Source organism: Rhinoderma darwinii, chromosome 5, assembly GCF_050947455.1.
Source record: "Rhinoderma darwinii isolate aRhiDar2 chromosome 5, aRhiDar2.hap1, whole genome shotgun sequence".
Taxonomy (NCBI): Eukaryota; Metazoa; Chordata; class Amphibia; order Anura; family Rhinodermatidae; genus Rhinoderma; species Rhinoderma darwinii.
Genome location: NC_134691.1, coordinates 113,649,632 through 113,667,583, shown reverse-complemented (window position 1 = coordinate 113,667,583; position 17,952 = coordinate 113,649,632).

Genomic DNA, 17,952 nt, shown 5'->3' with positions numbered 1-17,952 from the left:
CTGCATGCTGAAATTTAGTTTATGATTTACAAGTACACCCAGATCCTTCTCAACAATTGACTCCCCCAGTGTAGCTCCCCCTAGGACATATGATGCTTGCAGGTTTTTCGTACCCAGATGCATAACTTTACATTTATCTACATTAAACTTCATTTGCCAAGTGGACGCCCAAACACTTAGTTTGTTTAAATCTGCCTGCAATTCACAAACATCTTCCATAGTCTGAACTATATTGCATAGCTTGGTGTCATCTGCAAAAATAGAAATAGTGCTATTAATCCCATCCTCTATATCATTAATAAATAAGTTGAATAATAGTGGTCCCAGCACTGAACCCTGGGGTACACCACTTATAACTGGGGACCATTCAGAGTAGGAATCATTGACCACAACTCTCTGGATACGGTCCTTGAGCCAATTCTCAATCCAATTACAAACTATACTGCCACTATATATGCCACAGAGATATTCACCCTGGAACTCCGGCTCCAGTCGTGTATACATATGGCAAACTGTGCACTGAAGAAAACCTCCAATCTTGCTATCCATTATCCAAGTTACACCAAAACAGCGAACAATTGTCAAAGTAAAAGAAAAGAAGAGTACTTACTGGGGCTTCAACTCCTCTTTTCAACTCCGGTTTTAGAACTCCACTTAGTTCACAAGCCACTTAAACCACCAAGCTCAGAAAGCTATTGTATTTAGGGCGTAGTGTGTGGCACCATGAGAATTTTATCTTCGTTTATAGGTGCAGAAATGTTTGAAAAGTTTGACGCTGAATGTAAATATGGCCGCAGACCGTCGTTCAGACTTACCCTCTGACGGCTCCGGCCATGGACGTCTGTGTTCTCGGTGGCATCTCCCTCCAGGGAGACGCCGGCACTCACTTCCGGGTTCTGAGACTGTTTCCCGCAGGGCGCGTGTGCGCCCGTGCGTGCACAGCCTTAAAGGGCCAGTACGTGTCCAGTTGTTAATAATCAATAATTAGCCCAGAATGCTGCTGGATTATAAAAAGAGCTCTGCCCACTTGATCCTTGCCTGAGCATTGTTGTACACCTATAGTTTGTCTTGCAAATGGTCTCCTAGTGTTTTCCAGTTCCCAGTGTTACCCGTTCATGCTGCCTGTATCCTGTATCCCGTGCTACCGTGCCTCTGTGCCATCTACAGTGAAAGTCAAGTCGTGTCTTCCGCTGCATCTACTGTGCCATCTACAGTGAAAGTCAAGTCTTGTCTTCTGCTGCATCTACTGTGCCATCTACAGTGAAAGTCAAGTTGTGTCACCGCTACTTTCTACATTGCCTCAGGTACCCTTTCTGGACTATAGACATTGTATTGTACCTAGTTGGCCAGCTGCTATCCCGCTACGTGGTACGCCCCAGTGGGTCCACACCCCACGCTGTGACAGTACGCTCAGGCCATGGACCCCACTGGTCAATTCAAGGGCCTGTCACCCTCCCAAGCCATGCAGGAGGACCTGCAGGATCTGCGAGCACGACAGGATCAACTTCTTGTGGCAGTAGACTCCATGGCACAGCAGCTAGGGGCGCTAGCTACTTCCTTCTCTGCTCCTATTCAAGCTCCTCCGATCGACCCTCCTGCTACACCTCCTGGCAGCTCCGATTCGGATCCTCCGTTCTCAATGCCATTGCCAGCTCGGTTCCATGGAGACGCAAGTACGTGCAGGGGGTTTCTGAACCAATGCCATATCCACTTCACTCTGCATGCCTGAGCATTTCCTTCAGACTGAGCCAGGATCGCCTTTATTATGTCTCTACTTGCCGGCTAGGCCCTGGCGTGGGCGAATCCAATCTGGGAACAACAGGGACCCGAGACTTCCAGGGGTTCGTGCGGTTATTCCGTACCGTATTCGAGGAGCCTGGACGAGTCTCATCGGCAGCCACTGCTATCTTTAGCCTTCGCCAGGAGGACGCCTCTGTGGGCGAATACACCATCCAGTTCCGGACCCTGGCAGGAGAACTGTCCTGGAACAATGAGGCCTTGGTAGCATCCCTGGCCTGGGCAAATCCAAACTTGGAACGACAGGGACCCGAGACTTCCAGGGGTTCGTGCGGTTATTCGGTATGGGGTTCGAGGAGCCTGGACGAGTCTCGTCGGCAGCCACTGCTATGCTGAACCTTCGCCAGGAGGACGCCTCTGTAGGCGAATATACCATCCAGTTCCGGACCCTGGCAGGAGAACTGTCCTTCTGGCATGGCCTATCGCCCGAGATCAAGGACGAATTTGCTGCTCGAGATCTACCAGCTGCCTTGGACGACCTGATTCTACTTGCTACTCAAGTGGACATAAGGCTCAGAGAGATATCTCAAGAAGTTCGACAGCAGAGACGGCTTTCTAGACTGGCACCCAACTTCCAGTAACCCCTCTTGACTTCTTCTACTGTTCCACCCGAGGTTCTCATGCAGGTGAATCGGCTTAAACTGTCTGTTCAAGAGAAACAGCGCAGGCGCACCTCTGGACTCTGTTTATATTGCGGCCTCGCTGGCCATGTCGTGCATCTGTGTCTCCAGAAGCCAAAAAACCCAACACCTAGGATTGGTTGGAGAGACAACCCTGGGCGATACTGCATTTAATAAAGAACTCTCCTCCAAACTGTTCATTCCTGTGACCTTCGTCGCTGGCGAGAGGCCCCATCCAGTCTCTGCCTACTTGGACTCTGGCTCTGCAGCCAATTTCATCTGCGAAGACCTTGTGGATCTTCATCAATTGCCCACTGTCCTGCTGGAAAGGCTGTTGATCGTTGCCTCCGTAGATAGACTGCCTTTGTCTGAACACAAGGGGAACACAAGGACAGGAGTGGGAAGTGGAAGTGGATAAAAGGTGGGAAAAGTTTTGTCTCACGCCAAAACCCCTCTCAACAACTCTCAAACTCCAACAGAGAGTGGGTGCGGCAGGATCTGAGGTCAGAGCAGGAAATAACTTATGTGATTGCTGCTATTGGTTCGTCGTCACTAATTAAGCAATAGCAGTGATGGCGGAGGCGGGACCACTACGATTGGTCCCTGCACACTGAGCTGTGATAGTCTGCTGTCGGAAACAGCAGGCATCACAGCTCGATGAAACGCCGGGAGAAAATGGCGATGCATTTTCCCCAGGACGTACTATTCCGGATCTGAGCGCGAACGATGCACTTAGCACACCGGAATAGTACGTCGCTGAGCGCGAAGGGGTTAAATCAAATTTATAATCCATTAATACATACTACAGCTAAGCATAAGAACCTGCCCTCAACATTAGTGTCATGGTTACATAGTAATTTGAATGATACTTGGCGATGTCTTCATGCCATCAAAAAGGACTACAAATATTATTCTTTTCCACACAGAACATACACAAGAATAGACTATTGTCTCATAGATAAAAACTCTCTACAGCTATGTACTGAGGTAAAGATAGGTGACATAACTTGGTCTGTTCATTCACCTTTAGTTATAAAAATGTATGAACCTCATATTCCACAAATAGAGAACGTATGGAGACTAAACAACTTTCTACTAGCCCGTACAGAAACCCAGAAACTCATTCATAAAGAGATCAAGGACTTCTTCAAACTCAATGCCACACCTGATATTAGTGTACTTACGAGGTATTTTTATTAAAATATCAGCATTCCACAATAAAAAAAAAAGGAAAAAACAATTGGATTACATTACCACAGAACTGAGAAGACTAGAAACACAACAAAAGAATAATGCATAATTTCTAACCCACCAAACATTAACTCATACTAGAGACAAACCCAGATCATTACTACTATACCAATGTGAACATAACTTAACTAAACTTTGTATGCAATAGTATAGCCTAAACAATAAAGCGAATGCTCTCATGGCCAAGAGAGTTAAAAATATAAAAATGAAAAATAAAATTGCCCATCTGATCTCACAAACCACATCTAAGAAAATTCTTAATCCAACTGAATTAGAAGATCATTTTGGAGAGTATTACTCATCATTATACAACTTCAAATCTGACTCTACAATTTCACAACCAACTACTGAAAATATTCAAAAATTTCTTGACAAAGTCAATCTTCTCACTTTATCCAATGATCAGCTGAATAACCTAACAACCCAATCTCAAACTTAGAAATTCTTAGAGCTGTCACAACACTCAAAAGATCTAAAGCCCCAGATGGCTATACAAATGAATACTATAGGACCATCAAAGACATACTTTCCCCTCACATGGAAACCTTGTTTAATGAGGCAATGCAGTTAGGATCATTTCCTAAAGAAATGCTTTTAGTTACAATTACAACCATACCTACACCTAATAAAGACCCGACTTTGATCACCAATTATAGACCCACCTCTCTGCTAAATGGAGGTGGTCGACTGCGCTATTGATTCCGTTAAAAACAACGGTGACAAACGGAAACCATTAGCTAGGTATCCGTCACCATTGAGCTCAATGGTGAGGGAAATGGAAGTTTCCGTTTGCCTTTCCGTTGAGGGGTTAACCTGACAGAAACCTCTGAAAAAAAACCCTCAGCGGAAAGGAAATGATGTGAACAGGACCCTAGGGTGCATTCACATATATCCGTTGCATCAGCATCATTTTTTTGTCTCTCAAGTGAGTACAGCTGATGCAAAAACTGATGAAAAAATTTATCAGTTGCCATCAGGCTTTTTTACAATTTTTACTACAAAACCATCAGTTGTCGTTAGTTGTCATCCGTTTTTACCATCCGATTTTAACATTCGTTTTTACTACACTGGTCCACCAAAAAGATAGTCTTGGGTCTGAAAATTTGCAAATTTTATCAGAGCGGTGCATTGTTTGTGATAGATTAGATACATGTTGTGTACCATGTCAGGACTCTCCTTCTGTGCTCCGGCCTTGGCGCTACGCTGAAGTTTGACACACACATTGTAATGTCACATGTGTCATATTCAGTGCAGCGTCAAGGCTGAGAGAGTCCAGAAGGCAGATGCTGTCCACTGACCTCACCTCAGATCAGATCTTCGAGCCATGTGAGCCTGCAAAGACTCCAAACACTAGCCCTAACTTCAGGGAGTAGCTCGTTTTTGGCGCCTTTAAAGCTACCGAATCCAACCCTGCCAGGAGGCAGCTGAAGGTGATGTCTGGTCATTCTCCCGTCGCTCCGGTGAAGGAACTGCGGGAGTAAGTGACAGCACAGTGTAATCTCGCTGTGCTGTGACTAAAGCTGGACATGCATGAAGAGAAGTGTATGACGCTGATTGGTCATACACTTTTCTTTACAACGCCCACTTGGTTCAAGTAAAAAAAACGCCAAGTTGGGCTTTTACACAAAATTTGCATAAAGGTTAAAATGATCATTACTTTGTCACTGATAAACGTTTTTTTTAAAACAACAACACAATAGTTATCTACAACACAGCGCCTATTAGATTAGGTAGGAGATAGGGAAGTATAAAACTGGTGACAGAGCCTCTTTAAATGGCGCCCCCCTTTGAATTTCAGAAAATGTTGATGTGTACATACACGTATGCAAGGACTCCTGTTTCACAGTGTGCTGAGGTGTATGTTTTTTTGGGGGGGGTTTGCATCTGTTTTCGGGTGGCATAAAACCATACTAATGAAGCATTTGTAACTTTTGTGTCCATTTAGGGTTTGTACACATGGATCAAATTTTCTGCAGAAAAATGGAATGATTGTGTGGGAGCTTGTGCATCCGCTGCTTGGCAAAGGGTACCGTTTATATATCGATAAATTCTATAATAGTGTCCCTTTGCTCAAAGTCCTTGCGTCCCGATGCGCATTGGCCTGTGGCACAATCCAGAAAAACCAGAAGGGCCTCCGCAAAACTCTGCTAGGACAGTCGCTAAGCGTGGGAGAGAGCAGGGCCGTCTGAAGCGAAGATCTGCTGCTCCTCAGATACAGACAAACGAGTAGGACTATTTGAGGGAATTGGGTATAAGCAAATATCTAATATGCAAGTGAAGGTGACCTTTTACTTTAAATGTATGGCAAGCTTTTTTTTAATACAATAAATGGCGAATTCTACCTTTTCTGCTGCCTGAGGCGAAAATTTAAATGGCGCCGCCCAAATTTTGACTGATATCCCGCTGGCTGTTCCACATCACTAGCAGCCTCCTCCAACTCTTGCAGATGCTCCGTTGCCTTGTTCTGGCATGCGCAGTGAAGCCGGGCAGCGTACACATCACTGCACAGTGAGTGCCCAAGTAGTACAAGACAATGGCGCATCCGAGAAAGTTGGAGGAGACTGGTAGTGATGTATATCAAGCATGGAAAGGTGGGTTTGGATGCAGGACTATGTGACTCTTCAGGATAGCGGGACCGCCCCATGAGCTTTTAATGAGTAATTAGCATATAGTGTGTGCCGTTTTAAAAGTTGATTTTATAGATTTTGCTGCTTCTGAAAAAAAACATGAAATATTGTCAGGTAATTACCGCATGGTGGCCATTCAAGGGGTTAAAACTACCTGACAGGTTCCCATTAAATATACATTGAATTGAAAACAATTCCATCTGCCCTGCAATTTTGTTATTATAAATATATTCTACATAATTACAGCATCAGCTCTGACATATTTACAGTACCACAACCAAACTCAGTACATAAAAACAACACTAGAACCAAGCTCAGTACATATATACAACACCAGAACCAAGCTCAGTACATATATACAAAACCAGAACCAAGCTCAGTATGTATATACAACACCAGAACCAAGCTCAGTGAATATATAAAGCTCCAGAACCAAGCTCCATACATATATACAGTTCCAGCACCAAACTCAGTACATATATGCAGCACCTGAACCAAGCTCAGTACATAATTACAGCATCATAACCAAGCTCTGACATACACCAAGCTCACTACATATACGTATAAAACATCAGAACCAAGCTTAGCACATACATCACCAGAACCAAGCTCACTAAATATATATAACACCATAACCAAGCTCAGTACATATATACAGCTCCAGAACTGAGCTCAGTGCATAAATAAAGCACCAGAAACAAGCTCCGAATATAAATACAGCTTCAGCACAAATACAGCTCAATTTAGTGCAAACCCTGCCGTATAGGTTTTTACGGCGTAAAACTACAGCTCCCAGCATGGCCCGAACCATGGTAAGGATATGCTGAGAGTTGCTGTTTCACAACAAAAAAAAATCATACCACCTATAATTTCGCTGTAGATCATATAGTGACTATAGTACTGATTAGAAACAGAATAAACATTTGCATTAAGTGACTCACCGATGACGTCTTTTCAGATTCTAGTTGTTCATTTTTCTCTTTTCTTCTCCATCCGGTACAGACCTCTATGACGACTTCTCCCGGCCACAGCCCATTTCCGCAGTTTGCCGCTCAGATGTCTTCAGTGTCACGGCGCGGGGTGTGGACCCACTGGGCCGTACCGTGTAGCGGGATAGCAGCTGGCCAACTAGGTACAATACAATGTCTATAGTCCAGAAAGTGTGCCTGAGGCAATGTAGACAGTAGTGGTGACACAACTTGGCTGTCACTGTAGATGGCACAGTAGATGCAGCGGAAGACACGACTTGACTTTCACTGTAGATGGCACAGTAGATGCAGGGGAAGACACAACTTGACTTTCACTGTAGATGGCACAGAGGTACGGGATACAGGGTACAGGCAGCAGGAACGGGTAACACTGGGAACTGGAAAACACTAGGAGACCATTTGCAAGACAAACTTCAGGGACACAACAACGATCAGGCAATGATCAATAGGGCAGAGCCATTTTTATAGTCCAGCAGCATTCTGGGCTAATCACTGATTATTAACAACTGGACGCATACTGGCCCTTTAAGGCCGTGCACATGCGGGCACGGGCCCCCTGCGGGAAATAGTCTCAGAACCCGGAAGTGAGTGCCGGCGTCTCCCTGGAGGGAGATGCCGCCGAGAACACAGACATCCATGGCCGGGGCCGTCAGAGGGTAAGTCTGAACGATGGTCCGTGGCCATAGACGTTACAGTATCCCCCCTCTTACGCTCCCTCTTCTTGGGACCAGAGCAGGAGAGAAATCTCTTCATGAGGACAGGGGCATCGATTTTCTCCTCTAGCTCCCAAGACCTCTCCTCTGGACCATTCCCCTCCTATCCACCAAATAAAACGTTCTTCCTCCCACTTTCTTGGATCTCCCTCACTTCGAAAGTCCCTGACGAGCCGCCAGGAGCCACTGCTGAACTAGGAGTCCTGGAGTAGCGGTACAGAACCGTAGGCTTCAGCAAGGAGACATGGAAGGAGTTAGGGATCTTGAGGGTAGGAGGCAGCCGAAGCTTGTAAGACACAGGATTGATTTGTAGCAGAATCTCGAAGGGTCCGAGGAACCTGGGAGCAAACTTACAAGACGGCACCCTCAGCCCGATATTCCTGGAAGACAGCCAGACCTTCGTACGTGGAAGAAACTGGGGAGGTTCTCGTCTTCTAGTTTCTGCCTTTCTCTTCATGTGTTCCACCGCTAGTAGAATAGAAGATTGTGTCTGTTGCCATATCTGCAGAAAGTCCCTGAAGGTAGAGTCCGCTGCAGGCACCTGGGACATAGAGACAGGAAGAGGTATACGAGGATGTTGGCCGTAGACAATGAAGAACGAACTGGAGGTGGTGGACTCACTAGTATGGTTATTATAGGAGAACTCAGCCCACTGGAGCAGCTGCACCCAGTCATCATGCCGTCTGGAGACAAAGTACTGCAGATAGTACTCCATAATCTGGTTAACCCTTTTGACTTGTCCATTGGACTGAGGATGATAAGCCGAGGAGAAGTCCAACTATACACCGAGAAGGCCGCAAAGTGCTCTCCAGAACTTCGAGGTGAACTGGACCCCTCGATCCGAGACAATATGCAGAGGCAAGCCGTGCAGATGGAAGATGTGTTGAAAAAAGAGGTCGGCCAGTCGAGCAGCAGAAGGCAGGCTAGTCAGGGGAACAAAATGAGCCATTTTAAAAAATCGATCCACCACCACCCAGATCACACTGCATCCCACAGAGAGAGACAGATCTGTGACAAAGTCCATAGCAACATGCTGCCAGGGGGTATTGGGCACAGGCAATGGTTGGAGCAGACTGGCTGTTCTGGAGTGAGCAACTTTGTTTGCTGCGCATACCGTACAGGAGGAAACAAAGTCCATGATGTCTTTGGGCAGCGTGGGCCACCAGAACTGACAGGCAATTAGGTCTCGGGTCTTACGGGCACCCGCATGACCTGCCAGCTTGGAACTGTGACCCCAGCGAAGGATTCTTCATCTGTCTGCCAGACGTACAAAAGTCCTTCCCAGAGGAATGTCTCTAACTTGCAGAGGGTTAACCGAGAAGATGCAGAAAGGATCAATAATATTCTGTGGGGACTCCACAGTGTCCTCTGTTTCAAACGACCTAGACAAGGCATCGGCCCTCACATTCTTGTCGGTAGTGGAGTTTTAATCAGAACCGAGCAAAGAACAACGACCACCTGCCTTGCAAGGATTCAGCCGTTAAACCATCTGTAGATAGGTCAGGTTCTTGTGGTCCGTGAAGACCAGGATAGAATGAGCTTGCGCCTTCCAGTAGGCCTTCCACTCCTGCAGGGCCCGCTTGATGGCCGGTAACTCCCGATCCCCAATCGAGTACTTGCGCTCTGTGGGAGAAAACCGCTTAGAATAGTAGCCACATACCACTGTCTTGCCTTTTGAACCTTTCTGGAACAAAAGTGCACCAGCACCAACAGAGGAAGCGTCCACCTCTAATGAAAACAGTAGGGATACATCAGGGTGATGAAGAATAGAGGCTAACGTGAAAGCCTTTTTTAAGGTTTTAAATGCGGTTTCTGCTTCCAGAGTCCACACCTTGGCATTCATTCCTTTTTTGCTGAGGATAGAAATGGGAGCTGTCAATGGAGAGAAGTTGGGAATGAACAGCCGGTAGAAGTTGGTGAATCCCAGGAAGCGTTGTATGGCCCTTAAGCCTTGGGGGCGGGGCCATTCCAGGACAGCCTTTACCTTCTCAGGGTCCATTTTGAGACCCTGATCGGAAATGATATAGCCCAGGAAGGGTAGAGACTTTTTTTCAAACACGCACTTCTCCAGCTTGGCATAAAGATGATTCTCCCTTATTCGAAGTAAAACCTGGTGGACATGACTCTGATGAGTTACAAGATCTGGGGAAAAAATCAAAATGCCACAACACAGACATAGAGGAGATCATGAAAAATGTCATTGACAAATTCTTGAAACAACGCGGGGGCATTACACAGGCTGAAAGGCATGACCAGGTATTCGTAGTGTCCATCACGTGTATTAAATGCAGTCTTCCACTCGTCACCCTGACGAATCCGGATTAGATTTTAAGCCCAGCGCAGATCTAGTTTAGAAAAAAGATTTGCACCCCGTATGCGATCAAACAGTTCCGAAATCAAAGGCAATGGGTACCTGTTCTTCACCGTGGTCTGTTGGAGACCCCAGTAGTCAATGCAGGGACGGAGGGATCTATCTTTTTTTCTTGACAAAGAAAAACCCGGCTCTGGCCGGGGATGAGAATTTACGTATGAAGCCCCTCTCCAGATTCTCCTTAATGTAGGCCGACATAGACAGGGTTTCAGGGAAGAAGCGAGGGTATACTCTACTGCGAGGAGGGGACGAATCAGGAACCAAGTCGATAGGACAATCATATGCTCGATGTGGTGGCAACGTCTCTGCTTCCTTCTTTTCGAAGACATCTGAGAACAGAAAGTAACAAGGAGGCAACCCTGCCAATGACTGATGTGGAAGAGACTGAGGAGGATGTATATGCCCCAGATAGCGGTTTAGACACTTGGGACCCCACTGGAGAATTTCTCCGGAGTTCCAATCCTGGACTGGGGCGTGTAGATGGAGCCAAGGCAAACCCAGCAGCACAGGGTTGATGGCCTTGGGCAGGACAAAGAGGAAGATGAGCTCAGAGTGAAGGGTTCCTAATTGAAGTCTCAATAGCTTGGTCACAGACAGAATTGGGTCAGGCAGCGGCAGTCCATCTACCGAGGCAACGATCAACGGCCTTTCCAGCAGAACAGTGGGCAACTGAAGAAGATCCACAAGGTCTTGGCAGATGAAATTGGCTGCAGAGCCAGAGTCCAGGTAGGCAGAGATCGGATGGGGCCTCTCGCCAGCGACGATGGTCACAGGAATGAACAGTTTAGAGGAGAGTTCTCTATTAAATGCTGTATCGCCCAGGGTTGTCTCTCCAACCAATCCTAGGCGTTGGAGTTTTTTGGCTTCTGGGGATACAGATGCACGACATGGCCAGCGAGGCCGCAATATAGACAGAGTCCAGAGGTGTGCCTGCGCTGTTTCTCCTGAACAGACAATTTAAGCCGATCCACCTGCATCGGAACCTCGGGTGGAGCAGTAAAAGTAGGCAAGAGGGGTTGCTGGAAGTTGGGCGCCAGTCTAGGAAGCTGTCTCTCCTGTCGAGCTTCTTGAGATCTCTCTCTGAGCCTTATGTCCACTTGAGTAGCAAGTAGAATCAGGTCATCCAAGATAGATGGTAGATCCCGAGCAGCAAGTTCGTCCTTGATCTCGGGCGATAGACCATGCCAGAAGGATAGTTCTCCTGCCAGGGTCCGGAACTGGATGGTGTATTCGCCTACAGAGGCGTCCTCCTGGCGAAGGTTCAGCATAGCAGTGGCTGCCGACGAGACTCGTCCAGGCTCCTCGAACCCCATACCGAATAACCGCACGAACCCCTGGAAGTCTCGGGTCCCTGTCGTTCCAAGTTTGGATTTGCCCAGGCCAGGGCCTTGCCGGAAAGTAATGAAATGATGAAGGTGATCCTGGCTCCGTCTGAAGGAAATGCTCTGGCGTGCAGGGTGAAGTGGATATGACACTGGTTAAGAAATCCCCTGCACGTACTTGCGCCTCCATGGAAACGAGGCAGCAATGGCAGGATCAGAACCAGAGCTGCCAGGAGGTGTAGCCAGAGTATCGATTGGAGGATCTTGAACAGGAGCAGAGAAGGAAGCAGCTAGCGACCCTAGCTGTTTTGCCATGGAGTCTACTGCCACAATAAGTTGATCCTGTCATGCTTGCAGATCCTGCAGGTCTACCTGCATGGCTTGGGAGGGTGACAGGCCCTTGAATTGACCAGCAGGGTCCATGGCCTTAGCGTACTGTCACGGTGTGGGGTGTGGACCCAGTGGGCATACCGCGTAGCGGGATAGCAGCTGGCTAAACAGGTACAATACAAAGTCTATAGTCCAGGAAGGGTTCCAGAGGCAATGTAGACAGTAGCGGTGATTCTGGCTGAAGTTGAGGCTCCGGCAGTAGACAGACACCCAGCGGGGTGTAACACAGTAGATGCAGCGGAAGACACAACTCGACTTCAACTCTAGACGGCACAGAGGCACGGTAGCACGGGATACAGGGTACAGGCAGCAGGAACGGGTAACACTGGGAACTGGAAAACACTAGGATACCATTTGCAAGACATACTTTTAAGTACACAACAATGCTCAGGCGATGATCAAGAGGGCAGAGCCCTTTTTATAGTCCAGCAGCATTCTGGACTGATTGCAGATTTCCTGCAATTGTGCGCGCACTGGCCCTTTAAGGCCGTGCACGCACGGGCGCCCTGCGGGAGACAGTCTCTGAGCCAGGAAGTGAGTGCCGGCGTCTCTCAGGAGGGAGATGCCGCCGAGAACTCACATGTCCATTGTTCGATTTAGTGTCAGGAAAGTTCACATAAAATCTAGTTAGGTTTAGTGTTAGGAACCCTCGCCCTGGTTTGGTTTAGTGTCAGAGAAGTCCACTCGTTCTATAAAAACTAAAAAACTAAAAAAAATATATATAAATAAATATATATAAAAGCTTAGATACTTAGTTATCTGCAGCATCTCCGCTAGTATTAGCGTTTGTTAGTGTCAGGGAATCGTTCTATAAAAACAAAAAAAAAAGTTTTAGGTAGCAGTCTATTGCTTCTAGTAGTACTAATAAAAGTATACTTTTATTTTGTTCTGGTCAAGCACACATACTCTCCCTGTGCAAGAGAACACATTTTGCTATATACACACAATACACGTGTCTAAGCACACAATTTACACGTGTGACACATAAATAATAAAATATGTCCCAAAGGTCATTTTCTCTTGAAGAGGCCTATGTGTTTCTTGCCTCTGACACAGACTGGTCAGATGGTGAGACTCTCTTTTATTTATCAACCTCCTCATCAAGTGATGAAGAGGAGGGACCCCCTAGGAGACACCCCAGGACCTCCACCACAGTTGAAACTCCTGAGAGAAGTGACCCCATTTGGACCACCACACCGGACAATTACGAGCCTCAAATCCCTGAGTACACGGGCAGCCCAGGGGTAAAATTTAATACGGCAGGGTTCAGTGAGATTAACTTTTTCAAGTTCTTTTTAATGGATGAAGTTATAGAGATTATGGTGTCCCAGACAAATTTATATGCCCAACAGTATACAACAAAGAACCCCACATCATTTTACGCCCAATCCCACAGCTGGACTCCTGTAGACGTAGCTGAGTTGGGCAAGTTCTAGGGACTGCTCTAGAACATGCGGCTTCTGAAAAAGCCATCCCTTAGGACCTACTGGAGTACAGACATGTTATACCACACCCGATGTACTAGCATGGCTATGTCCAGGATGCGTTATGAGGCAATACTTAGCTTCTTACATTATACTGATAATGAGCAGTGCCCATCCCGAGATGACCCCAGTTTTGACCGTTTGTATAAACTGATGCCCGCATTTCAGTGCCCGGTTTGCCCAAGCATACACCCCCGAGAAGTGTATTTCTGTTGATGAGTCCCTGGTACATTTTAAAGGGAGGCTTCAATTCTGCCAGTACCTGCCAAGTAAGAGGGCAAGTTATGGCGTGAAAATTTAAAAGCTGTGCGAGAGTGCATCAGGGTATACGTACAAATTTAGAATATATGAAGGGAAGGACACCAGTATTCAGCCCCCAGAATGCCCCCACTTACTGGGAATTAACGCAAAGTACAAGGACAAGAGAGATGTCCTTGTATTGACAACAATACATGGCCACACCAGTACCCATGTACCTGTACGAGGTACCAGTACTGAGACCCCCAAACCAGACTGCATCCTGGACTACAATAGGTACATGGGAGGGGTGGACTTGTCAGATCAAGTCCTGAAGCCATACAGCGCCATTCGGAAATCGAGGGCGTGGTATAAGAAGCTGGCCGTGCACATCATACAGATGGCATTGTACAATGCGTACGTGCTACATCGACGTACAAGCCAGAGGGGAACTTTCCTGGAACTTCAAGAGGTGGTTATCAAGAACCTAATCTTTAGGGACCAGGAAGGGTGAGCACCCAGTACTTCTGGAAGCGAGGCCACAGGCATAGTACCAGGGCAACATTTTCCACGAGAAGTTCCCCTAACGGGCAAGAAGGGAAAAAGTCAAAAGAGGTGCAGAGTCTGCTCAAAGAGGGGGATAAGGAAGGACACAATATATCAATGTGACACGTGTCCCGAAAAACCAGGGCTCTGTATGAAAGATTGTTTTTGAATTTATCATACATCCCTTGATTTTTAATTGACCCTGACCCTTTTTATCCCCCTCGTCTTTCCCTTCTGAGCACTGCCGTGTGCCCAGGCAGCAGATAGCAGAAACATGTAGGGTATTTCCGTACCCGGGAGAATCCACATTACAGTTTATGTGGTGTATATCTCCGGTGGCGCATGCTGGGCACACTATATCGGACAATGAAATGGCATATATATATAGAAAATTGCAAATCTCACTCTGCACCATCTGCTGCGCATTATCTTTTATACAGTATCTGTGGGGTCAAAATGCTCACTACACCTCTAGATGAATGTCTTAAGGGGTGTAGTTTTTAAAATGGGGTCACTTCTCGGGGGTTTCAACTGTACTGGTACCTCAGGGACTTCTGCATACATGACTTAGCACCAGAAAAGGTCCAGCAGGACTGTGGTCACTTATAGGGGGTTTCAACTGTAAAATGTAAAAAATGTGGTATTTTATGCTTGTAAAAATAAGAAATTTTTAGCAAAAACCACATATAACTGGAATATGTTATATCACAGCCCAATTCAAATAAGTTCAGTGGAACAACTGTGGGGTCTAAATGGTCACGACACCCATAAATGAATTCCTGGAGTGGTACAGTTTCCAAAATGGGGTCACTTTTGGCTACACAAGACCTCTTGAAACCCTGCATTGTGCCTAAAATATATTCTTATAAAAAAGAGGCCCCAAAATGCACCAGGTGCTTCTTTGCTTCTGAGGCCTGTGTTTTAGTCTACTTGCACACTAGGGCCACATGTGGGGTATTTCTAAAAACTGCAGATTCTGGGCAATACATATTTGGTAGTGTTTCTCTGGTCAAACCTTCTGTGTTACAGAAAAAATTGATTAAATTTGAATTTCTTCACATTGCTTTAATTCCTGTGAAACGCCTAAAGGGTTAAGAAACTTTCTAAATGCTGTTTTGAATACTTTGAGGGGTCTAGTTTTAAAATTGGGGGTTTTTATGGTGGTTTCTAATACATAGGCACCTTAAAGCCACTTCAGAACTGAAGTAGTACCTAAAAAAAGGCTTTTGAAATTTTCTTGGAAATATGAGAAATTGCTGCTCATGTTCTAAGCCTTGTAACATCCAAGAAAAATAAAAGAATGTTCAAAAAATTATGCCAACATAAAGTAGACATATGGGAAATGTTAATTAGTAACTATTTTGTGTGGTATAACCATTACAAGCAGATACATTTAAATTAAAAAATATGCTAATTTTTTCAAACTTTTCTCTAAATTTTGCTATTTTTCACAAATAAACACTCAATGTATCGACCAAATTTTACCACTAACATAAAGCCCAAAACAGTCTTAGAATTGCTTGGATAGGTAAAAGCATTCCGAAGTTATTACCACATAAAGTGAAATATGTCAGGTTTGAAAAATGGGCACTGAGCCTTAATGCCAAAATTAGGCTGTGTCCTTAAGTGGTTAAATCACCGCATAGAATTAAACTGCCTCTTTGTATTTTTTGAATTTTCCTAAGTACTTTATTAGGCCCCATGCACACGACCGTAAAAAATCTCCGTAATTGCTGACTGTAATATGGTCCGCAATTACGGACCCATACAGTTCTATTGGCCGTGGACACCTTTCCGTATCACTACGGATGGGTGTCCGTACCGTAGAACTCTGCCGGGAATTATGGAGCATGTCATATTTTTCGTATTTTACGGGCCATGCTCCCACACTTTGTATGGGAGAATGGCCCGATAATGCGGGCTGCAGCTCTGATTACGGTCATGGCCAAGATTACAGGCACGCCGTGTGCATGAGGCCTTAAGAAAATGGATTTGCTTGCTGTTAGGAGCATATGCATTGCAAATCGTGTATATTCGGTTATTTAGTTGGCATACCAGCACAAGGAACATGCCTTTTGGGTCAGTTAATACATTTAAAGAGGCTCTGTCACCATATTTTGCAACCCCTATCTCCTATTGCAGCAGATCGGCGCTACAATGTAGATAAGAGTAACGTTTTTATTTTTAAAAAACCGAGCATTTTTGGCCAAGTTATGACCGTTTTTATATTTATGTAAATGAGGCTTTCTAAAGTACAACTGGGCGTGTTTAAAGTAAAAGTACAACTGGGTGTGTATTGTGTTCGTTACATCTGGGCGTTTTTACTTCTTTTACTAGCTGGGCGTTGTGTATAGAAGTATCATTCACTTCTCTTCACAACGCCCAGCTTCTGGCAGTGCAGACACACAGCGTGTTCTCGAGAGCGTTTGCAGGTAAGTAGCTACATCGACTTACCTGCAAACGCCGATGCTGCTGCAGAATCAACTGTAGCCTCCGGTGCCGATGTGTCCTCGCTGGTCCGACACGATGCAGGACCTGGGGCAGGAAGTGAGTGACGTCACAGCGTGATCTCTCGAGAACACGCTGTGTCTGCACTGCCAGAAGCTGGGCGTTGTGTAGAGAAGTGGATGATACTTCTATACACAACGCCCAGCTAGTAAAAGAAGTAAAAACGCCCCAATGTACGCACATAATACACGCCCAGTTGTACTTTTACTTTAAACACGCCCAGTTGTACTTTAGAAAGCCTCATTTACATAAATATAAAAATGGTCATAACTTGGCCAAAAATGCTCGTTTTTTAAAAAACAAAAACGTTACTCTTATCTCCATTGCAGCGCCGATCTGCTGCAATAGGAGATAGGGGTTGCAAAATCTGGTGACAGAGTGTAGCGCCCATGGTTCACTCACCTCCCGACGCCCGCAGCCATGGATCTGTGAGCGCTGGCCTCCGTCTCCCTCCTAGGAGATGCCAGCGCTCACTTCCGCTCCGTCCGGCTGGGTCCCGTAGGGTGCACGCTCGCGCTCGCTCTTAAAGAGCCAGCGCGCGCACATGAAAACAATGTTCATTAACCCACATGATTTCCTGCCCTATAAGAATGCCCCAGCCCTTCTGATCCTTGCCTGAGCGTTGTTAGTCTTTCCCAGTCTGTCTCGCAAATGGTCCCTTAGTGTCTCCCGTTCCAGCTGTTACCCGTGCCCTGTTACCGTTCCTGTATTCCGCATTGTTCCTGTGCCTACCCGTGTTCAAGTGCCATCTGCCACGTCTAGTGCCATCTGCCACGTCAAGTGTCATCTGCCACATCAAGTGCCATCTGCCACGTCAAGTGTCATCTGCCACGTCAAGTGCCATCTGCCACGTCAAGTGCCATCTGCCACGTCAAGTGCCAACTGCCACGTCAAGTGTCTTCTGCCACGTCAAGTGCCATCTGCTCATCGGATACTGCCCGCCACGTCTGGCGCCACTTTCCGCACCTGCCTCCATCCGTGCTGAAGCCACAGCCACCGCCCGGACTATTTCAGGTACCTAAGCATTACTGTCTGCCATCTTGCTGTCACATAGACTGTGACCTGGTCAGCTGCCTCCCGGCTACTGCGGAGCGGCC